Source organism: Oncorhynchus nerka, linkage group LG18 (assembly GCF_034236695.1).
Source record: "Oncorhynchus nerka isolate Pitt River linkage group LG18, Oner_Uvic_2.0, whole genome shotgun sequence".
NCBI lineage: Eukaryota > Metazoa > Chordata > Actinopteri > Salmoniformes > Salmonidae > Oncorhynchus > Oncorhynchus nerka.
Genome location: NC_088413.1, coordinates 67,221,742 through 67,246,257, shown reverse-complemented (window position 1 = coordinate 67,246,257; position 24,516 = coordinate 67,221,742). Strand labels below are relative to the sequence as shown.

General features: G+C 45.6%; 1 protein-coding gene across 4 annotated transcripts in view; it reads left to right on the top strand.

The window, feature by feature from the left end:
- The window catches only part of LOC115125136 (estrogen-related receptor gamma-like), a 331,310-nt gene that overhangs the window by 178,346 nt on the left and 128,448 nt on the right, over positions 1 to 24,516 (top strand). The window lies entirely within an intron of this gene.

Sequence of the window (24,516 nt, the reverse complement as noted above, 5' to 3'; positions counted from 1 at the left end):
ATAATGTTCAGTACATTTCCCCCACCTGAATGATCCCCAGGTCTGTGATGAGGTTAGTCGGAGTACAGTAGCTGACACTAAGTTGTGTTGACACTTTAATGGGCAGCTAGCTAGTTGTTGTGTACAAGGGTTACTGGGCTGGCTGCTGTTTAATGTGTAACCCTCTCACCAGGCTCAAATGTGACTCTCATGATATGACCTTACTTAGAATATCTGAACAGCATGGGATGTTAGGAGAGAAGCACATCTCCAATAAGAATCCCTATTATAAACTCGCTAGGATGATGACAAACTAGAGGATTCATTTCAGATAGAACGATTATAGATTGTTGTTATTATATAAGGATGTGCTTTCCCATGCATTAAATGAAACTGAAACAGTAAATGACCAACGCAACAGACATAAGGTTCAATATGTATATTATCACATTTTCAATGTACCACATCAAAATAAATAAATAATAAACCCCAATGATTTTTCACAACCCATGTCCAAATGAATTGCAAGCTTGGTTAAACCCATTGGCGCGCGTTGGAGCTCCGCCCAAAAAATGGCGACACACATAAAGTCCCGAAGCACCCCACCGTTGTGGTTACTCACTACTCCTATATATTTCCTCAGCGAAGTATAGCAGTTCCGTGCAGGTGTCCTCACAAGATGCACAGCTATCAATGCAGACAGTGCTCCTTAGCAGCAACACATATCCCATGGTAACATGAACTCGTTAATCTTCCACAAGTAATTCTCTCCAGTTCTCGCACGACGCTAGGCTAATCTCGAGGCTGTCAAATACCTCCACAATGAAACGGTAGCTTCAATCTCTACTAAGTTTTTCTTAATAAAAATATAATAACTCATTAATAAAATAAAATCAATATTTCCCTTCAAAACTCGGTAGATATGGGTTTTGTTGAGCTTTTCTCGTCTTCTTTTATAGTTTTTCTTTCTTTTTCTCTCCATCCTTTTTTCAACATCTCTCCCTCTTTCTTCAACGTCTCTTTCCCAGGCCTCCTGTTAACCAGGTCAACTCTCCCATTGGCCTCAGCTTAACAAGCTACCTTATTGGTCAAAACCGAAAAGTAAATCAACCTATTTCACTTGTTCTTTAAAGGAATATTCCTTCAAAAGAAATGCATTACCGACGTAACAATTCAGCAGCATTCAATCACCTTTTAAATCTAATACCAATTAATTATAACAAATAAACTCTTTACTTGGTTTTAACAAGGGTATTACACGTGGTTGCTTTGTTATTGTGTTGTTGTGTTTCCCTGGTGGCAGTGAGCATCTGAAAACATGTTTGTTGCTTGTTCACCGTTGTGATGTTTTTAAATGCTTTGGTTTGGCTTACGTCTGAAGGTTCATTAAAAACGTCTCTGTGTTGTTTCAGCAGTGATGGTATACTTTGTAATTTGGGGTTAGTTTTAGTGTTTAATAATTGTCAGTGGGTGTATTTAAAATGTGTTGAATTGTGTTTGCGATTATTTTATGGTTGGATTGTGGTTGTGTTTATAATGTGGTTAGGGTCTGTTTCCTTTGCTTCTGTGTCTGACTGCTTCAATGAACATGTTAGTGACCATGGAGGAAGAGAGAGGGAGTCTCAGAAAGAAGGAGAGAAGTCAAGATAGAGAAATAGTGTGTGTAAAACAGTGACAAAAAAGGAGAAAGAACGTAGAAAGAGGTACAATGAAAAAGGGATATGGAGTTTGTATGAAGAGGTGGAGCAGAGACTGATACAGAAGAGAAACAGATAGACAAGAGGAGGTAGAGAGAGGAGATAGAGAGAGAGAAGGGGGTAGAGGTAGAGAGAGGCGGATAGAGAGAGAGAAGGGGGTAGAGGTAGAGAGAGGCGGATAGAGAGAGAGAAGGGGGTAGAGGTAGAGAGAGGCGGATAGAGAGAGAGAAGGGGTAGAGGTAGAGAGAGGCGGATAGAGAGAGAGAAGGGGGTAGAGGTAGAGAGAGGGGATAGAGAGAGAGAAGGGGGTAGAGGTAGAGAGAGGGGATAGAGAGAGAGAAGGGGTAGAGGTAGAGAGAGGCGAATAGAGAGAGAGAAGGGGGTAGAGGTAGAGAGAGGCGGATAGAGAGAGAGAAGGGGTAGAGGTAGAGAGAGGGGATAGAGAGAGAGAAGGGGTAGAGGTAGAGAGAGGGGATAGAGAGAGAGAAGGGGTAGAGGTAGAGAGAGGCAGATAGAGAGAGAGAAGGGGGTAGAGGTAGAGAGAGGCGGATAGAGAGAGAGAAGGGGGTAGAGGTAGAGAGAGGGGATAGAGAGAGAGAAGGGGGTAGAGGTAGTGAGAGGCGGATAGAGAGGGAGAAAGGGGTAGAGGTAGAGAGAGGCGGATAGAGAGAGAGAAGGGGGTAGAGGCGGATAGAGAGAGAGAAGGGGGTAGAGTTGGCGAGAGGGGGATAGAGGTAGAGAGAGGGGGATAGAGGTAGAGAGAGGGGATAGAGGTAGAGAGGGGGATAGAGGGAGAGAGGGGGATAGAGGTAGAGAGGGGGATAGAGGTAGAGAGGGGGGATAGAGGTAGAGAGAGGGGATAGAGGTAGAGAGAGGGGGGGATATAGGTAGAGAGGGGGATAGAGGTAGAGAGAGGGGGATAGAGAGAGAGAAGGGGGATAGAGGTAGAGAGGGGGATAGAGAGAGGGGGATAGAGGTAGAGAGAGGGGGATAGAGGTAGAGAGAGGGGATAGAGGTAGAGAGAGGGGGATAGAGGTAGAGAGGGGGATAGAGGTAGAGAGAGGGGGATAGAGGTAGAGAGAGGGGATAGAGGTAGAGAGAGGGGGATAGAGGTAGAGAGGGGGATAGGGGTAGAGAGAGGTGGATATAGTTGGAGAGAGGGGATAGAGGTAGAGGGGGATAGAGGTAGAGATAGAGGTAGAGAGGGGATAGAGGTAGAGAGTGGGGGATAGAGGTAGAGAGAGGGGGATAGGGGTAGAGAGAGGTGGATATAGTTGGAGAGAGGGGATAGAGGTAGAGAGGGGATAGAGAGAGAGAAGGGGGTAGAGGTAGAGAGAGGGGATAGAGAGAGAGAAGGGGGTAGAGGTAGAGAGAGGGGATAGAGAGAGAGAAGGGGGTAGAGGTAGAGAGAGGCGTATAGAGAGAGAGAAGGTGGTAGAGGTAGAGAGAGGCGGATAGAGAGAGAGAAGGGGGTAGAGGTAGAGAGAGGGGATAGAGAGAGAGAAGGGGTAGAGGTAGAGAGAGGGGATAGAGAGAGAGAAGGGGGTAGAGGTAGAGAGGCGGATAGAGGTAGAGAGGGGGGGATAGAGGTAGAGAGAGGGGGATAGAGAGAGAGAAGGGGGATAGAGGTAGAGAGGGGGATAGAGAGAGGGGGATAGAGGTAGAGAGAGGGGGATAGAGGTAGAGAGGGGGGAGAGAGGGGGATAGAGGTAGAGGGGGATAGAGGTAGAGAGGGGGATAGAGGTAGAGAGAGGGGGATAGAGGTAGAGAGAGGGGGATAGAGGTAGAGAGAGGTGGATATAGTTGGAGAGAGGGGTAGAGGTAGAGAGAGGGATAGAGGTAGAGAGAGGGGGATAGAGGTAGAGAGAGGGGGATAGAGGTAGAGAGAGGGGGATAGAGGTAGAGAGAGGGGATAGAGGTAGAAAGGGGGATAGAGGTAGAGAGGAGGGATAGAGGTAGAGAGAGGGGGATAGGGGTATAGAGAACGGGATAGAGGTAGAGAGAGGTGGATATAGTTGGAGAGAGGGGGATAGAGGTAGTGAGAAGTAGAGAGAGGGGATAGGGGTAGAGAGAGGTGGATATAGTTGGAGAGAGGGGGATAGAGGTAGAGAGGGGGATAGAGGTAGAGAGGGGGGATAGAGGTAGAGAGAGGGGGATAGAGGTAGTGAGAAGTAGAGAGAGGGGATAGGGCAGAGAGAGGTGGATATAGTTGGAGAGAGGGGGATAGAGGTAGTGAGAAGTAGAGAGAGGGGATAGGGGTAGAGAGAGGTGGATATAGTTGGAGAGAGGTGGATATAGTTGGAGAGAGGGGATAGAGGTAGAGAGAGGGGATAGAGGTAGAGATAGAGGTAGAGAGAGGGGATAGAGGTAGAGAGTGGGGGATAGAGGTAGAGAGAGGGGATAGGGGTAGAGAGAGGTGGATATAGTTGGAGAGAGGGGATAGAGGTAGAGAGAGGGGGATAGAGAGAGAGAAGGGGTAGAGGTAGAGAGGGATAGAGAGAGAGAAGGGGGATAGGGTAGAGAGAGGTGGATATAGTTGGAGAGAGGGGATAGAGGTAGAGAGAGGGGATATGGGTAGAGAGAGGTGGATATAGTTGGAGAGAGGGGATAGAGGTAGAGAGGAGGATAGAGGTAGTGAGAAGTAGAGAGAGGGGATAGGGGTAGAGAGGTGGATATAGTTGGAGAGAGGGGATAGAGGTAGAGAGAGGGGGATAGAGATAGAGAGAGGGGGATAGGGGTAGAGAGAGGTGGATATAGTTGGAGAGAGGGGGATAGAGGTAGAGAGAGGGGATAGAGGTAGAGAGAGAGGGATAGGGGTAGAGAGAGGTGGATATAGTTGGAGAGAGGGGGATAGAGGTAGAGAGGGGGATAGAGGTAGAGAGGGGATAGAGAGAGAGAAGGGGATAGAGGTAGAGAGGGGGATAGAGAGAGGGGGACAGAGGTAGAGAGAGGGGATAGAGGTAGAGAGGGGGGGTAGAGAGGGGGATAGAGGTAGAGAGGGGGGATAGAGGTAGAGAGAGGGGGATAGAGGTAGAGAGAGGGGGATAGAGGTAGAGAGAGGGGATAGAGGTAGAAAGGGGGATAGAGGTAGAGAGGGAGGGATAGAGGTAGAGAGAGGGGGATAGGGGTATAGAGAACGGGATAGAGGTAGAGAGAGGTGGATATAGTTGGAGAGAGGGGGATAGAGGTAGTGAGAAGTAGAGAGAGGGGATAGGGGTAGAGAGAGGTGGATATAGTTGGAGAGAGGGGGATAGAGGTAGAGAGAGGGGGATAGAGGTAGAGAGAGGGGGATAGAGGTAGAGAGAGGGGGATAGAGGTAGTGAGAAGTAGAGACAGGGGATAGGGGTAGAGAGAGGTGGATATAGTTGGAGAGAGGGGGATAGAGGTAGTGAGAAGTAGAGAGAGGGGATAGGGGTAGAGAGAGGTGGATATAGTTGGAGAGAGGTGGATATAGTTGGAGAGAGGGGATAGAGGTAGAGAGAGGGGGATAGGGGTAGAGAGAGGGGGATAGGGGTAGAGAGAGGTGGATATAGTTGGAGAGAGGGGGTAGAGGTAGAGAGAGGGGATAGAGGTAGAGAGAGGGGGATAGAGGTAGAGAGAGGTGGATATAGTTGGAGAGAGGGGGTAGAGGTAGAGAGGGGATAGAGGTAGAGAGAGGGGGATAGAGGTAGAGAGAGGGGGATAGAGGTAGAGAGAGGGGGATAGAGGTAGAGAGAGGGGATAGAGGTAGAAAGGGGGATAGAGGTAGAGAGGAGGGATAGAGGTAGAGAGAGGGGGATAGGGGTATAGAGAACGGGATAGAGGTAGAGAGAGGTGGATATAGTTGGAGAGAGGGGGATAGAGGTAGTGAGAAGTAGAGAGGGGATAGGGGTAGAGAGAGGTGGATATAGTTGAGAAGGGGATAGAGGTAGAGAGGGGGATAGAGGTAGAGAGAGGGGGATAGAGGTAAGGGGGATAGAGGTAGAGAGAGGGGATAGAGGTAGAAAGGGGGATAGAGGTAGAGGGGGATATAGGTAGAGAGAGGGGATAGAGGTAGAGAGAGGGGGATAGGGGTAGAGAGAGGGGGATAGGGGTAGAGAGAGGTGGATATAGTTGGAGAGAGGGGGATAGAGGTAGAGAGAGGGGATAGAGGTAGAGAGAGGGGGATATAGTTGGAGAGAGGTGGATATAGTTGGAGAGAGGGGATAGAGGTAGAGGGGGATAGGGGTAGAGAGAGGGGGATAGGGTAGAGAGAGGTGGATATAGTTGGAGAGAGGGGGATAGAGGTAGAGAGAGGGGATAGAGGTAGAGAGAGGGGGATAGAGGTAGAGAGAGGGGGATATAGGTAGAGAGAGGGGATAGAGGTAGAGAGAGGGGGATAGAGGTAGTGAGAAGTAGAGAGAGGGGATAGGGGTAGAGAGAGGTGGATATAGTTGGAGAGAGGGGGATAGAGGTAGAGAGAGGGGATAGAGGTAGAGAGTGGGGGATAGAGGTAGAGAGAGGGGGATAGAGGTAGAGGGGAAAGAGGTAGAGAGTGGGGGATAGAGGTAGAGAGAGGGGGATAGAGGTAGAGAGAGGGGATAGAGGTAGAGAGAGGGGGATAGAGGTAGAGAGGGGATAGAGGTAGAGAGAGGGGGATAGAGGTAGAGAGGGGGATAGAGGTAGAGAGAGGGGATAGAGGTAGAGAGAGGGGGATAGAGGTAGAGAGATAGAGGTAGAGAGATGGGATAGAGGTAGAGAGTGGGGGATAGAGGTAGAGAGAGGGGATAGGGGTAGAGAGAGGTGGATATAGTTGGAGAGAGGGGATAGAGGTAGAGAGAGGGGGATAGAGGTAGAGAGATAGAGGTAGAGAGATGGGATAGAGGTAGAGAGTGGGGGATAGAGGTAGAGAGAGGGGGATAGGGGTAGAGAGAGGTGGATATAGTTGGAGAGAGGGGATAGAGGTAGAGAGAGGGGGATAGGGGTAGAGAGAGGTGGATATAGTTGGAGAGAGGGGATAGAGGTAGAGAGGGGGGATAGAGGTAGTGAGAAGTAGAGAGAGGGGATAGGGGTAGAGAGAGGTGGATATAGTTGGAGAGAGGGGATAGAGGTAGAGAGAGGGGGATAGAGGTAGAGAGAGGGGGATAGGGGTAGAGAGAGGTGGATATAGTTGGAGAGAGGGGGATAGAGGTAGAGAGAGGGGGATAGAGGTAGAGAGAGAGGGATAGGGGTAGAGAGAGGTGGATATAGTTGGAGAGAGGGGGATAGAGGTAGAGAGGGGATAGAGGTAGAGAGAGGGGGATAGGGGTAGAGAGAGGTGGATATAGTTGGAGAGAGGGGGATAGAGGTAGAGAGGCGGGGATAGAGGTAGAGAGAGGGGATAGAGGTAGAGAGAGGGGCTAGAGGTAGAGAGAAGGGGATAGAGGTAGAGAGAAGGGGGATAGAGGTAGAGAGAGGGGGATAGAGGTAGAGAGAGTGTTTGGCAGATACAATGTAGATGTTTGGTGTTAGTGTTTGGCAGATTAAATGTTAATGTATAGTGTTAGTGTTTGGCAGATTAAATGTAGATGTATAGTGTTTGTGTTTGGCAGATTAAATGTAGATGTTTGGTGTTTGGCACATGAAATGTTGATGTATAGTGTTAGTGTTTGGCAGATTAAATGTAGATGTTTGGTGTTAGTGTTTGGCAGATTAAATGTAGATGTTTGGTGTTAGTGTTTGGAAGATTAAATGTAGATGTACGGTGTTAGTGTTTGGCAGATTAAATGTTGATGTATAGTGTTAGTGTTTGGCAGATTAAATGTAAATGTACGGTGTTAGTGTTTGGCAGATTAAATGTAGATGTATAGTGTTAGTGTTTGGCAGATTAAATGTAAATGTACGGTGTTAGTGTTTGGCAGATTAAATGTTGATGTATAGTGTTAGTGTTTGGCAGATTAAATGTAGATGTTTGGTGTTTGTGTTTGGCAGATTAAATGTAGATGTTTGGTGTTAGTGTTTTGTAGATTAAATGTAGATGTTTGGTGTTAGTGTTTTGTAGATTAAATGTAGATGTTTGGTGTTAGTGTTTGGCAGATTATATGTAGATGTATAGTGTTAGTGTTTGGCAGATTACATGTAGATGTACAATGTCAGTGTTTGGCAGATTAAATGTAGATGTTTTGTGTTTGTGTTTGGCAGATTAAATGTAGATGTTTGGTGTTAGTGTTTGGCAGAATAAATGCAGATGTATAGTGTTAGTTTTTGGCAGATTAAATGTAAATGTTTGGTGTTATTGTTCAGCAGATTGAATGTAGATGTTTGGTGTTTGGCAGATGAAATGTTGATGTATAGTGTTAGTGTTTGGCAGATTAAATGTAGATGTATAGTTTTAGTGTTTGGCAGATTAAATGTAGATGTTTGGTGTTTGGCAGATGAAATGTAGATGTATAGTGTTAGTGTTTGGCAGAATAAATGTAAATGTTTGGTGTTATTGTTTGGCAGATTAAATGTAGATGTTCGGTGTTTGGCAGATTAAATGTAGATGTATAGTGTTAGTGTTTGGCAGATTAAATGTAGATGTATAGTGTTCGTGTTTGACAGATTAAATGTAGATGTATAGTGTTAGTGTTTGGCAGATTAAATGTAGATGTTTGGTGTTAGTGTTTGGCAGATTAAATGTAGATGTTTGGTGTTTGGCAGATTAAATGTAGATGTATAGTGTTAGTGTTTGGCAGATTAAATGTAGATGTTTGGTGTTTGGTAGATAAAATGTAGATGTTTGGTGTTTGGTAGATAAAATGTAGATGTTTGGTGTTTGGTAGATAAAATGTAGATGTTTGGTGTTTGGTAGATAAAATGTAGATGTTTGGTGTTTGGTAGATAAAATGTAGATGTTTGGTGTTTGGCACATGAAATGTAGATGTTTGGTGTTAGTGTTTGGCAGATTAAATGTAGATGTATAGTGTTAGTGTTTGGCACATTAAATGTAGATGTATAGTGTTCGTGTTTGGCAGATTAAATGTAGATGTTTCGCGTTAGTGTTTGGCAGATTAAATGTAGATGTATAGTGTTAGTGTTTGGCAGATTACATGTAGATGTACAGTGTTAGTGTTTGGCAGATTAAATGTAGATGTACAGTGTTAGTGTTTGGCAGATTAAATGTAGATGTTTCGCGTTAGTGTTTGGCAGATTAAATGTAGATGTACAGTGTTAGTGTTTGGCAGATTAAATGTAGATGTATAGTGTTAGTGTTTGGCAGATTAAATGTAGATGTATAGTGTTAGTGTTTGGCAGATTAAATGTAAATGTACGGTGTTAGTGTTTGGCACATTAAATGTAGATGTATAGTGTTCGTGTTTGGCAGATTAAATGTAGATGTATAGTGTTCGTGTTTGGCAGATTAAATGTAGATGTATAGTGTTAGTGTTTGGCACATTAAATGTAGATGTATAGTGTTCGTGTTTGGCAGATTAAATGTAGATGTTTCGCGTTAGTGTTTGGCAGATTAAATGTAGATGTACAGTGTTAGTGTTTGGCAGATTAAATGTAGATGTATAGTGTTAGTGTTTTGCAGATTAAATGTAGATGTACAGTGTTAGTGTTTGGCAGATTAAATGTAGATGTATAGTGTTAGTGTTTGGCAGATTACATGTAGATGTACAGTGTTAGTGTTTGGCAGATTAAATGTAGATGTATACAGATCATCAGTGGCATCATGAGTCACTGACTTTTAGCTGGATTTACTGCCTGCTGTAAAATACAGCCAGATGTGACCAGTTAGCCCACCACGCTAATAGGGCCTCTGTGTGTGTGTGTGTGTGTGTGTGTGTGTGTGTGTGTGTGTGTGTGTGTGTGTGTGTGTGTGTGTGTGTGTGTGTGTGTGTGTGTGTGTGTGTGTGTGTGTGTGTGTGTGTGTGTGTGTGTGTGTGTGTGTGTGTGTGTGTGTGTGTGTGTGTGTGTGTGTGTGTGTGTGTGTGAGCCTTGAGTTTCAGGCAGAGCCATGGCCAAACATCTCTGCTACCAGGACATTTCTCGCAACATGTCTTGCGATATTGACTGGATATTGACTGGGAATTGACTGGGAATTGACTGGGTATTGACTGGGAATTGACTGGGTGTTGACTGGATATTGACTGGATATTGACTGGATATTGACTGGGTATTGACTGGATATTGACTGGATATTGACTGGGTATTGACTGGGTATTGACTGGGTATTGACTGGATATTGACTGGGTATTGACTGGGTATTGACTGGATATTGACTGGATATTGACTAGGAATTGACTGGGTATTGACTGGATATTGACTGGGTATTGACTGGGTATTGACTGGGTATTGACTGGGTATTGACTGGATATTGACTAGGAATTGACTGGGTATTGACTGGATATTGACTGGATATTGACTGGGTATTGACTGGGAATTGACTGGGAATTGACTGGATATTGACTGGGTATTGACTGGGTATTGACTGTATATTGACTGGGTATTGACTGGATACTGTTTGGTTTAGGCAAATACCTTTAAAGGGAGTGTGTTTGTTTGACTGTGGCCAAGGGCTCACAGTCTTAGGCCAATTGGACTTAATGGGTCAAACCTATTATAGACCATTGGCATGCCGCTGTCACACAGAACCTAAACCAATCACAGACAAGCACGTTACTGGCACATGGAGACGGCCGCTGTGTGTGTGTGTGTGCGTGTGTATGTGTGTTTGTTTATTGTGTGTTTCACGTGAGAGGGCTGGTACATACACAGACAGACATACAGACAGACAGACAGACAGACAGACAGACAGACAGACAGACAGACAGACAGACAGACAGACAGACAGACAGACAGACAGACAGACACACACACACACACACAGACAGACACACACAGTCACACACACCAACAGACACAGACAGATACAGACAGACACAGACAGACACAGACAGACACACACACAGACAGACAGACACACACAAGACACACACACAGTCACACACACAGACAGACACAGACAGACAGACACAGACAGCCAGCCAGCCAGCCAGACAGACAGACAGACAGACAGACAGACAGACAGACACAGACACACACACACACACACACACACACACACAGACAGACAGACACAGACAGACAGACAGACAGACAGACAGACAGACAGACAGACAGACAGACAGACAGACAGACAGACAGACAGACAGACAGACAGACAGACAGACAGACACACACAGACAGACACAGACAGACACAGACAGACAGTCACACACACACAGACACACACATACAGACAGAAGTGACACACACACAGACAAAACAGACACACACACACAGACACAGACAGACACACACACACACACACACACACTGACAGACAGACACAGACAGACACACACAGACACAGACAGACAGACAGACAGACACACACACACACACACACACACACACACACACACACACACACACAGACAGACCACACACAAGACACACACACAGTCACACACACAGACACAGACACACACAGTCACACACACACAGACACACACATACAGACAGAAGTGACACACACACAGACAAAACAGACACACACACACAGACACAGACAGACACACACACACACACATACACATTCAGACATACACACAGACACACAGACACATACACACACACACACACAGACAGACAAACATACACAGGCAGACAGACAGACACACACACACACACAGACAGACACACACACAGACATACAAACACACGCATACATGCAGTTATGGCACTGGTACACAGGCTAGGGCTGTTGTGCTTACACCAACACTCAGAGACATGCCAGCAGGTCGATACACACACACACCATAGGAAGACACACCCTTAGTAACAGACAGATAAAAGTATGGCATTTAACGGAGGGATAGATAGGTTTAGAGGAAGGACTGAGAGGGGAGGGTAACAAGGTAACGAATGAGATGAGATAATATGGTGTTTAGATGGAGAGAGATGTTCTCTGGTGGTGTCTCCTTCCTCAGTGTTAGTTCCACAGCCCTTCCACACACACACGCGCGCGCATACATACACACATGCACGCGCACACACGCACACGCACGCATGCACGCACACACACACACACACACACACACACACACACACACACACACACACACACACACACACACACACTCCACTGATTAAGCTTAGTCCCCTCTTGAGACCACCTTTTATTTATACCATCTGAAAATGATTATTTGTCATGGGAATGGCTCGTTACTGTAAATTCATCCATCTCTAATAAACTAGATGGCTTTAACACAGATGGGCCGCAAACAGATTTGTGGTTCGGGTGTGTGTGACTGTGTGTGTGACTGTGTGTGTGTCTGTGTGCGTGTGTGTGTTTGTATGCGTGTGTGAGGGGACAATGGTGATTGGATTGTGGGTTTACAGCGTAGGATTAGCAAAGCAGAACAGAGAGAGCTTTACATCTCTGTCAGTCTCAACCCTCCTCACATCTCCTCATCCATCTTCACCCCTCATCACCATCCTCACTACTTCTGTCACCTGTTCTCCTGTCATCTTCACCCTCGTCTCACCACACGTCTTGTCACATCCGAGTCCCCCCATTCTACCTCACCTCTCCTTCTACATCTTTACCCCTCTTCAACTATTGGAAAAAGGGTGGACTCGTTTTTTTAACTGTAGTTTGTGTTACTCTGACTGATTGAATTTAAGAAAAAGCTGATGGGGACATTGTTTTCGATGCATAACATTTAGCAGTTGTTCCTTTTCAGCTATAGAAATCTGTGGTGGTAGTCCAAGTCGTTTTTTAACTGCAATGCAGTTGATTGGTGACGATGACATGAACATGTATTGGGATTGACATCAGTGGAGGCTCCTTAGAGGAGGAAGGGGAGGACCATCCTCCTCAGTGAATGTCATTTTTTTTAAATAGTGAAACATTAAAGCACCATGGTGAACCCAGAGGAGAGCTAGCTTTGGTCCTCCTCTGGGTAAATTGACTTCAATACAAAACCTAGGATGCTCATGGTTTTCACCCCCTTCCATAGACTTCCATAGTAATTATGACAACTTCCAGAGGACGTCCTCCAACCTATCAGAGCTTTTGCAGCACGAGCTGACAACTTGTCCACCCAATCAGAGAAGGAATCTAGTACTGAAAGCATAAGCTACAACTAGATAGCACTGCAGTGCAGTGCATAAAATGTGGTGAGTAGTTAGTTGAAGAGTTTTTAACAAATGTATTTATTTAAAAATGAAGGAGAAGCAAGAGGGGGAGTGTGAGATAGAGAAAGAGAGCGGGAGCTATCTATAATTCATATTTTTTATTCACTTTCATTTGGCTAGCAAATACAACTAGCTAGTATAGCACCTGGTTCAAACATACCTAGCTGGCTATGACTATCCAACACTGGAATTCATCCAAGTCAAGTTAAGCTTTTGGTTTTATTAATTTATTGCCACCAGGGCCTGCCAGTGTAACCGCTAAACTGCTTGCTGCCTACACTGTACTGCACGATTGCAGCGGGTTTACTAACACGTTAGTTCCAGTAGCTATGATGATGTAGGTAGGCTGTGTGTAGAGGTTAGTGGTTATGATATGAAGGTTTGGTTTGGAAAGGTTTTTCGCCTGGTCACAGAAAGTTGATGTGTTTTGCCCTGAAGTCCACAAGCGAAGGGAAACGGTGAGAAGAGGAGAACACATAGATGCAAGAAGGAATTCTACAACGAGCAAAATGATCATGCTGATGCATATGTTTGAAAAACTTTTCTTAAACGGAAGCAAACGGAACATAGCTGGATTTGTCGAGTAGAAACTCTCGTTTGCAACAGTTGGACTAATGATTACACCCAAGATCAGCTAGATGCAGTCAAGAGTGTGCAAGGCGGTATTGAATCTGTCAGTCTGTCTGTCACCTTAAGTACTCACATTTTTCTCTCAATCTGTTTGCACCTACGTTGTAAACCTTCATTCATAGCCTAAGTTGTAGCAACCCCATGATGGATATCAGATACATGTGAGTATCATGTAGTAGTCTGAACCTATCAATGTTACTTTGAGCTGGCTATGAATGACAGTCATCCAATATGCTGTAATAGAAATAAGACAATGCTCAGGAAAAAGAATAATCCTCCCTCATCTTAAATTGTCACCGACCACCGCTGGTTTACATCCATGCAACCATTATACTTAAATGTTTACCTCAACATGGTGTGAAATACACATATAAACAATAGCCTAAATGTAGGATCATTTTGCTGTGGGACAATGAGGAGATCGATGCGGTAAAGAGGTCAATCAAGCTCGACCTAAACAATGGAATTGCCATGGAAACACATGGTATAAAGCTCCCAAGTCACCTCATTGCCCCCCAGCAAAATTAGCGTACATTTAGGCTATTGTTTCTATGTCAATTAAATCATTCAAATGTATTTATAAAGCCCTTCTTACATCAGCTGATATCTTAAAGTGCTGTACAGAAACCCAGCCTAAAACCTCAAACAGCAAGCAATGCAGGTCTAGAAGCACGGTGGCTAGGAAAAGCTCCCTAGAAAGTGTATTTCACACCATGCTGAGGTAAACATGCTTGTATGGATGTCAACCCGAAACCATGTTTGTGTGCATTGTTACCGAACAACTGCATTACAGCTAAAAATTACTTTGACTACCATCAACGATTTCTGTATGCTAGCTATGCTAACCAGCTTATACAAACGAGAGTTAGCATTTAGCAGTCACTTCTTCTAAACCAGAAAAGGGACAACTTCTACATGTTATGCAGCGAAAACAACTAAATATATCCAATTTGGATATACTTCTTCAGGATCGGTGTCCCTTCCACAGGACGGTTGAGCTAACGTAGGCTAATGCGATTAGCATGAGGTTGTAAGTAACACGAACATTTCCCAGGACAAAGACATGTCTGATATTGGCAGAAAGCTTAAATTGTTGTTAAGCTAACTGCACTGTCCAATTTACAGTAGCTATTACAATGAAAGAATACCATGCTATTGTTTGAGAGTGCACAATTTTGAACATGAAAAGTTATTAATAAACAAATTAGGTACATTTGGGCAGTCTTGACACAACATTTTGAACAGAAATGCAATGGTTCAATGGATCAGTCTAAAACTTTGCACATACACTGATGCCATATAGTGGCCAAAATCTAAATTTTACCTGGGCTGTAATAATACAGTATGGCCTTTCTTTTGCATTTCAAAGATGATGGTACAGAAAAATATAAAATAACTGTTGTTTATTTCTTTGTATTATCTTTAACCAGATCTAATGTGTTATATTCTACTACATTCCTTTCACATTTCCACAAACGTCAAAGTGTTTCCTTTCAAATGGTCCCAATAATATGCATATCCTTGCTTCAGGGCCTGAGCTACAGGCAGTTAGATTTGGGTATGTCATTTTAGGCGAAAACTGAAAAAGGGCTAATCCTTAAGAAGATTTATTAAGTAAACACATTATGGGCCTGTTACAATGATAATAATAATATACACAAATCATGACGGATTTGAAGCGTGTCCACTTTGTTATATCAAATTTGTTGAATGTGCTCCAAATCTGGTCAATGGAAAGTCTGCGTTCCATTGACTCCTTTACTCCATCTATAGGGATCTTTCCCCTACACGTTTCCATTGACTCCTTTACTCCATCTATAGGGATCTTTCCCCTACACGTTTCCATTGACTCCTTTACTCCATCTATAGGGATCTTTCCCCTACACGTTTCCATTGACTCCTTTACTCCATCTATGGGGATCTTTCCCCTACACGTTTCCATTGACTCCTTTACTCCATCTATAGGGATCTTTCCCCTACACGTTTCCATTGACTCCTTTACTCCATCTATGGGGATCTTTCCCCTACACGTTTCCATTGACTCCTTTACTCCATCTATGGGGATCTTTCCCCTACACGTTTCCATTGACTCCTTTACTCCATCTATAGGGATCTTTCCCCTACACGTTTCCATTGACTCCTTTACTCCATCTATAGGGATCTTTCCCCTACACGTTTCCATTGACTCCTTTACTCCATCTATGGGGATCTTTCCCCTACACGTTTCCATTGACTCCTTTACTCCATCTATGGGGATCTTTCCCCTACACGTTTCCATTGACTCCTTTACTCCATCTATAGGGATCTTTCCCCTACACGTTTCCATTGACTCCTTTACTCCATCTATAGGGATCTTTCCCCTACACGTTTCCATTGACTCCTTTACTCCATCTATAGGGATCTTTCCCCTACACGTTTCCATTGACTCCTTTACTCCATCTATAGGGATCTTTCCCCTACACGTTTCCATTGACTCCTTTACTCCATCTATAGGGATCTTTCCCCTACACGTTTCCATTGACTCCTTTACTCCATCTATAGGGATCTTTCCCCTACGTGTTTCCATTGACTCCTTTACTCCATCTATAGGGATCTTTCCACCATGTGTTTCCATTGACTCCTTTACTCCATCTATAGGGATCTTTCAATGACAAATATATAGTTACGGACAGTCACGTTCACATAAACACACATACCACGGACCGTGTAAAAGACATGCATTTATGAAGACAGATAGTGTAAAAGAAAGAGAGAGAAGGAGAAAGTGAGAGAGGTAGGAAGTGGAAGGGATAGAGTAAAGGTAGAAAGGGAGACAGACAGACAGACAGACAGACAGACAGACAGACAGACAGACAGACAGACAGACAGACAGACAGACAGACAGACAGACAGACAGACAGACAGACAGACAGACAGACAGACAGACAGACAGACAGACAGACAGACAGACAGCGAGAGAGAGGCAGAGTGGGCATTACAGGGTAAACCTGATTATGGTGGAATGTGAATTAGATTTGGTAGCAGATGGTGGCGTTAAGGGTGTAAGATGCTTTGCAAGCGTAGCGAGGGGAAGGGGGAGGGGAAGGAGGAGGGAGGGAGACGGGGGCTAGCGGGAGCAGCTTGCACCGTTTCCTCTCTTCTTGATAGACGGGTATAAATCACGACAATCCTGTCCTGACAGCCAATTTCCCCAATCTGATCTGGTTAAAGAGGCTGCCGGCCTGGGCCCGCTCTGCTCTGCTTCTCACCCCAAACAACAACCGCCCCACCGCCCCATCACCCCGCCTCCCCATCACCCCACCGCCACAACGCCCCTCCGCCCCATCACTCCGCCGCCCCATCACCCCACCGCCATCCGACCCACCGCCCCAACTCCCCGCCGCCCCATCACCCCACCGCCCCAACGCCCCGCCGCCCCATCACTCCGCCGCCCCATCACCCCACCGCCATCCGACCCACCGCCCCAACTCCCCGCCGCCCCATCACCCCACCGCCCCAACGCCCCGCCGCCGCATCACCCCGCCGCCCCATCACCCCACCGACCTCCGACCCACCCCGCATCACCCCACCGCCTCCGCCCCCAACTCCCCGCCGCCCCATCACCCCACCCACGCCCGCCGCATCACCCCGCCGCCCATCACCCCACGCCATCCGACCCACCGCCCATCACCCCGCCGCCCCAACGCCCCGCCGCCCCATCACCCGCGCCCCATCACCCCACCGCCATCCGACCCACCGCCGCATCACCCCACCGCCCCAACGCCCTGCCGCCGCATCACCCCACCGCCCCATCACCCCCCACCTCCGACCCACCGCCCCATCACCCCACCGCCCCAACGCCCCGCCGCCCCATCACCACACCGACCTCCGACCCACCGCTACATCACCCCACCGCCCCAACACCCCGCCGCCCCATCACCCACCGACCTCCGACCCACCGCCCCATCACCCCACCGACCTCCGACCCACCGCCCCCTCACCCCACCACCATCCGACCCACCGCCCCAACTCCCCGCCGCCCCATCACCCCACCGCCCCAACACCCCGCCGCCCCATCACTCCGCCGCCCCATCACCCCACCGACCTCCGACCCACCGCCCCAACTCCCCGCGCCCCATCACCCCACCGCCCCAATGCCACGCCGCCCCATCACCTCGCTGCCCTCCGCCCCAACGCCCCATCACCCCACCGACCCAACGACAGACACAACCAACGCCATCTTATTGCCTGCACACTCACCTTTCCCTCCCTCCTCTCTTTTCTACCCCTCTCTTCTCCACCCCTCTCTCCCTCTCCCTTCATCCTATCCTCCCATTTCACATCTCATAACCCTGTCATATTTCTGAGAGTAAAATCCTCTTTTATCATTTGTTTAATAAGATGTGTTTTTTAATCCGGACAAGTTTTTCAGCAATTTCATTTGATCCCACGTCTGGTTCAAACTTATTTGAGCGTGTGTGTGTGTGTGTGTGTGTGTGTGTGTGTGTGTGTGTGTTAAACAGATGAGCGCTTCGCTCTGACAGCGGAGTATTGCTGCTTATTGAAAAACAGCCAAGTTTATTTACTCTGAATCCATCCCGGCACGACAGTGTGTGTCAGCCAGGGTGTGTCAGCCAGGGTGTGTGTCAGCCAGGGTGTGTGTGTCAGCCAGGGTGTGCGTGTGTGTGTCAGCCAGGGTGTGCGTGTGTGTGTCAGCCAGGGTGTGTGTCAGCCAGGGTGTGTGTGTCAGCCAGGGTGTGCGTGTGTGTGTCAGCCAGGGTGTGTGTGTCAGCCAGGGTGTGTGTGTCAGCCAGGGTGTGTGTCAGCCAGGGTGTGTGTCAGCCAGGGTGTGTGTCAGCCAGGGTGTGCGTGTGTGTGTCAGCCAGGGTGTGCGTGTGTGTGTCAGCCAGGGTGTGTGTCAGCCAGGGTGTGTGTGTCAGCCAGGGTGTGTGTGTCAGCCAGGGTGTGTGTGTCAGCCAGGGTGTGTGTGTCAGCCAGGGTGGGTGTGTCAGCCAGGGTGTGTGTGTCAGCCAGGGTGTGTGTCAGCCAGGGTGTGTGTCAGCCAGGGTGTGTGTGTCAGCCAGGGTGTGTGTCAGCCAGGGTGTGTGTCAGCCAGGGTGTGCGTGTGTGTGTCAGCCACAGTGTGTGTGTCAGCCAGGGTGTGTGTGTCAGCCAGGGTGTGTGTCAGCCAGGGTGTGTGTGTCAGCCAGGGTGTGTGTGTCAGCCAGGGTGTGTGTGTCAGCCAGGGTGTGTGTCAGCCAGGGTGTGTGTCAGCCAGGGTGTGTGTGTCAGCCAGGGTGTGTGTCAGCCAGGGTGTGTGTGTCAGCCAGGGTGTGTGTGTCAGCCAGGGTGTGTGTCAGCCAGGGTGTGTGTCAGCCAGGGTGTGTGTGTCAGCCAGGGTGTGTGTCAGCCAGGGTGTGTGTGTGTGTGTCAGCCACAGTGTGTGTGTCAGCCAGGGTGTGTGTGTCAGCCAGGGTGTGTGTCAGCCAGGGTGTGTGTGTCAGCCAGGGTGTGTGTGTCAGCCAGGGTGTGTGTGTCAGCCAGGGTGTGTGTGTCAGCCAGGGTGTGTGTGTGTCAGCCACAGTGTGTGTCAGCCAGGGTGTGTGTGTCAGCCAGGGTGTGTGTCAGCCAGGGTGTGTGTCAGCCAGGGTGCGTGTGTCAGCCAGGGTGCGTGTCAGCGAGGGTGTGTGTTCGTGTCAGTGAATGTTTTGAGGGGTCTCTGCACCCCTAATGCTCCCAGATAACACTGCCTATCCACTCACACACCAGACCACGGCTACAAGCACTGCACACTTTTCATTGAGTGTTTCAATAAAGGAAAATGTTGTTTTCTATACAGAGAATAGTGATCATTCTTTTGTCCTTTATTTTTCATTGTTGAGTTTCATATTGTCTTGTATGGTGTTGTGTTGAGTGGTTAAGGGCTGCGCCTACAGCTCTGTTCTCTAGTAACACACACACACACACACACATAGCTACACATACACACACATACCCACATACACACACAGACAGAGCCATATCTTTTGAGGATCGGCCCACCTTGACAGGCCTGTCTTCAGTGAACAAGACCATGCTTCTTTCATATCTGGTCCCATTACACACCCACCTGTTCAACAACATCACCTCAGCAGAAATAACTACACCACATCTATCATTCACATTGACATTTGTGTTGTAGTGGAATGACACAATTTTTCCGAGGTAGGTATATTAATTATAGGAATATGATACCAAAATATTTGATATATTTATTGATATTTGTTACAGATAAATCATAATAATTTCATATTATGTATTTTCAGAATTAACAGTGATTCCTGGAGTGTTTTTGGTTTCATTTCTTCTGAAAAGTGGATGTAGTGGAAGGGAAATAGCTAGGAAGGGACAGAATGCGTTTATATAGATAACACAATGGTAAATCAATAGTGTTATATAAATGGCCACAGCTGGAGATGTACCCTGGTGGTAATCCTTGTTTGATCTAAGACAGGTTAGGAACCACAGGCCTCCGACGTGTGTCACAATCATTACCGTCCCCTCTGCTAGCCTGTCCTACCTAGCGCTTTAACAGTATATGTCGCATTTATTCCGGTCCCCTCTGTTAGCTTGTCTAGTGTAGCGTGAGCCTCGAAGAGACGGCTTTACGGCCGTGCGGCCCATTGGCCAAATGTGTTTTTGCCATTATCACATTGATTGCATGTAATCAGTGGGTTTATTCTGCAGCCGATAGAGTGAATGACTACTTTCCCAGCCTGTAATGTTATAACAATTGATCTTCCTGCCTCGCCGGGAGACGATTTACATCCGCTGGCTCTCCTTTTATTATGTATTCATCCTCCTCCGACAGAAACAACTGTAATCATCCACCCACCAGTATACAAACACACATGCAAACACCCACACAGGCACACATACACACACACAAACACACCAAGCCCAGCAAGGAACCAGAGGCCATTTACACATAATTCACCAGAACAGGAAGCCAGTGTTTCTTACCCATAATTCTTCAGAAGAGCAAACTTCTCCCTTCGATTGATGTTCAGAGCTAACAACCTGACTGTGGTTCAATGCAGCTAAAGAAACAGCAGAATAGCGGAAAGAAGGAGAAAAAAAGTTATTGAGTATTGTGATGACATCATTCTATTCATGTAACTATAAAAAATGTAAATGCATTGCCTGTCTTTATTTCCCAGCGTTGGCCCTATCTAGATAGATAATTTTGCTTATTGGACTTATTGGACTTTCTTTATCTGTGTGGAGAGGAGACACAATGCATGACACTGATGAAATTATTTCTAAGATTAAGACAAAAGGAGAGAGAAAAACGGAAACAGTGGGGGAAATGATAGAGAAAGAAACAAGTAGAGGAGAGGAGAGGAGAGACATGTAAACAGAGCGGTAGAGAGTGGTAGGTGTATTGTGGCCCCCCTCGGTGACTCCCTCTTATACGATGATTGCATGTTTGTCCTAGCAGCTGTCAGAACAGTGAATCAGTGGTCCTTTCCTAATGACACCTTGTCATGGCAGAGTGGTCCACCAACATCACCACACACACACACACACACCACTACTGGTCTCCTGTTGATTTCACCACGCCTCGCTTCAGCAAGCCCAGAAAAAAGACAGAGATGAAGAGAAAATGACAGAGAGAGCAGAGGAAAAAAGGAGGATATGAAAGTGGGTAATCTGTTTGTTTTGTGTACCCCTCGGAGGGGTAACCTTTAGTAAAAGGCAGGTAGACCAAGGTGTTGAATATATGATGTCGAAGTGAGAAACGGCGTCTTTTTGTCTATTGATGGAGATTGTTTGTGCTTTATATCTGACGTGTGTTAAACTGAGACGCGTCAGGCTGAGTATCAGGGGGCTGGTTAGGCCTTTGTTGTTGCACGGAGATCTGAAAGTGTTTTGATCTGCTGATGATTAAATATCTATTTATCGTTGATTTTAACACAGGGGCCTTCTGGCTTTGAACTGAGCTGAACACAGAGGGAGGTTTCACCGTGCCAAAGAAAGAGAAAAAAAGAAAATAATATTTCGACCTGTCATTCATATAAAATATATATTTTTTTATCAGTATTTATTTGTTGTTTGCTTAGCTTCCTGATAGTTTCTTTATCTCTCTATTTCAATGTCCCTTTTATCTCTCTTGTTCACTCTCCTTTCTCTCGCTCTGTTTCTCTCCTCTCTTTCGTCAAAACATCATTGTCACGGAGAGCAAGTCGTTAATTTGTCTCCAACGCTGTGATTAATGTGTCCATCCAACAGCACCTTGCGCGCACACGCACACACGGCACACATGCACACACACACGCACACACACGGCACACATGCACACATGCACACACACACGCACACACACGGCACGCATGCACACACGGCACGCATGCACACACACACACACACACACGGCACACATGCACACACCCACGCACACACACAGCACGCATGCACACACACATGCACACACAATACCTGGCACCCAGATAAAAACAGACTTGAGCATGTGCTGCTGATACATTTGCCTCAGATCAATTTGTTTAATGATAATGTCTCTAATATGACTGCCACTAATATGATTGCCTTCTAATATGACTGTCTTTTAACATGACTGTCATCTAATACGACTGTCTCTAATATGACTGTCTCTAATGTGACTGTCTTCTAATATGACTGTCTCTAATATGACTGTCTTCTAATATGACTGTCTCTAATATGACTGTCTCTAATGTGACTGTCTCTAATATGACTGTCTCTAATATGACTGTCTCTAATGTGACTGTCTCTAATATGACTGTCTTCTAATATGACTGTCTCTAATATGCTGTCTCTAATATGACTGGTCTTTAATATGACTGTCTCTAATATGACTGTCTCTAATATGACTGTCTCTAATGTGACTGTCTCTAATATGACTGTCTCTAATATGCTGTCTCTAATATGACTGGTCTTTAATATGACTGTCTCTAATATGACTGTCTCTAATATGACTGTCTCTAATATGACTGTCTTCTAATATGACTGCCTTCTATTATGACTGCCTCTAATATGACTGGCTTCTAATATGACTGTCTCTATTATGACTGTCTCTAATATGACTGTCTTCTATTATGACTGCCTCTAATATGACTGTCTTCTAATATGACTGCCTCTATTATGACTGTCTCTAATATGACTGTCTTCTATTATGACTGCCTCTAATATGACTGGCTTCTATTATGACTGTCTCTAATATGACTGCCATCTATTATGACTGTCTCTAATATGACTGTCTTCTATTATGACTGCCTCTATTATGACTGTCTCTAATATGACTGTCTTCTATTATGACTGCCTCTAATATGACTGGCTTCTAATATGACTGTCTTCTAATATGACTGTCTCTAATATGACTGCCTTTTAATATGACTGTCTTCTAATTTGACTGCCTTATTATATGACTGCCTTCTTATATGACTGTCTTCTAATATGACTGCCTTCTAATATGACTGCCTTCTTATATGACTGTCTCTAATATGACTGCCTTATTATATGACTGCCTTATTATATGACTGTCTTCTAATATGACTGTCTTCTTATATGACTGCCTTATTATATGACTGCAATCTTTCTGTGCTCATGAAGATGGAATATTAAGAATTACACAGATGTCTGCCCCTTCACTCTTGGCAACATAAAGAGACAGGCACGTTGAGTGTTCTTTAATTTACTGCAGTGGGCTAAATCAGGGTCACACAGTGTTTCTTGGTAGACTTAAACAAGTCTACTTTGAAACAAAAGTACAGTACCGTGTTAGATATATAGTTGAAATGTTTTCCATTTTGAGTTTGCATCCCAAAATTACACTTTACATACATCACAGAAGACTGAAATATAACAAAACCATTTTGTTCTTCATAATGTATATTATTTATGAAATTATGAAAAATATGAATAACATTCCACTCACTATGTCATTCGACTGCAGGAACGGACGACGTACTATAGTATAGAGCAGGGTCTACCTTCATCTCTCTCTCTCTCTCTCTCTCTCTCTCTGTTATTTCTCAATCTTCTCTCTCACTCAGTACTACACATGTCATTTTATTCCCTGACAGTTATTGTTCCCATTAATAAGCAGCAACTAAATCTGAGCTCTTAAACTCTTAAACTCTCCTCTTAATGGCCCTCCCAGGTATTGGGGCTGCCTTGCGTTCCCGAAAACAGATACAATAATATCCTCTCAAATGGTCTCTTCTCTGTCAAAATGGCTTTCCTTTCTTCTAAAATATAGAGCCTAGAATCCCATCCCTCTCGCAGCTAATGGGAATTGTATTGCGTCTAATTTTAGATTAAAGTGGGGCTTGGAATAAAAGCCACCATTTGACAATTGAGTTTATACATAGTTGTGAATATTACAGCCTGTTGTAGACCTGAGGAGAGAGAGAGGGATTAGAGAGGTTACAAATACTTATGGTTAATAACTTCTTGTTTCAGAGTTATGAAGGGGAGTTGTTTTTGCCTCTGGGAAAACCTAAGGGTTGTGTTGTAAAGCGACACCAAGAAGTCTAAATGTTCCTAAACAGTTCCTGAAGTGTTTTCCAAAACGTTGCTGTTTTTATCAGTTCTCTTCTTGCTGTCTCTTACGGTTGAGCAGCTGTATGTACGTGGGTGCTGTCACGATCATCATAATAACTGGACCAAAGCGCAGCGTGATCTGGGTTCCACATCTTTATTGCTATGTGAACCTCAAAGCAAAGCAAAGCAAAGCAAAACAAAAGAAAAAACGAACTAAATGAACCGTGAAGCTACAATAGTTCTTAACTGACTTGCCTAGTTAAATAAAAGGTCAATTAAAAATAATAATTATAATATTAATATAGACTTGGTCTTTTACCAAATAGGGATATCTTCTGTATACCCCCCTACCTTGTCACAACACAACTGAATGGCTCAAATGCATTAAGAAGAAATGAACTTTTAACAAGTCACACCTGTTAATTGAAATTCATTCCAGGTCACTACCTCATTAAGCTAGTTGAGAGAATGCCAAGAGGCAAAGGGTGGCTACTTTGAAGAATTG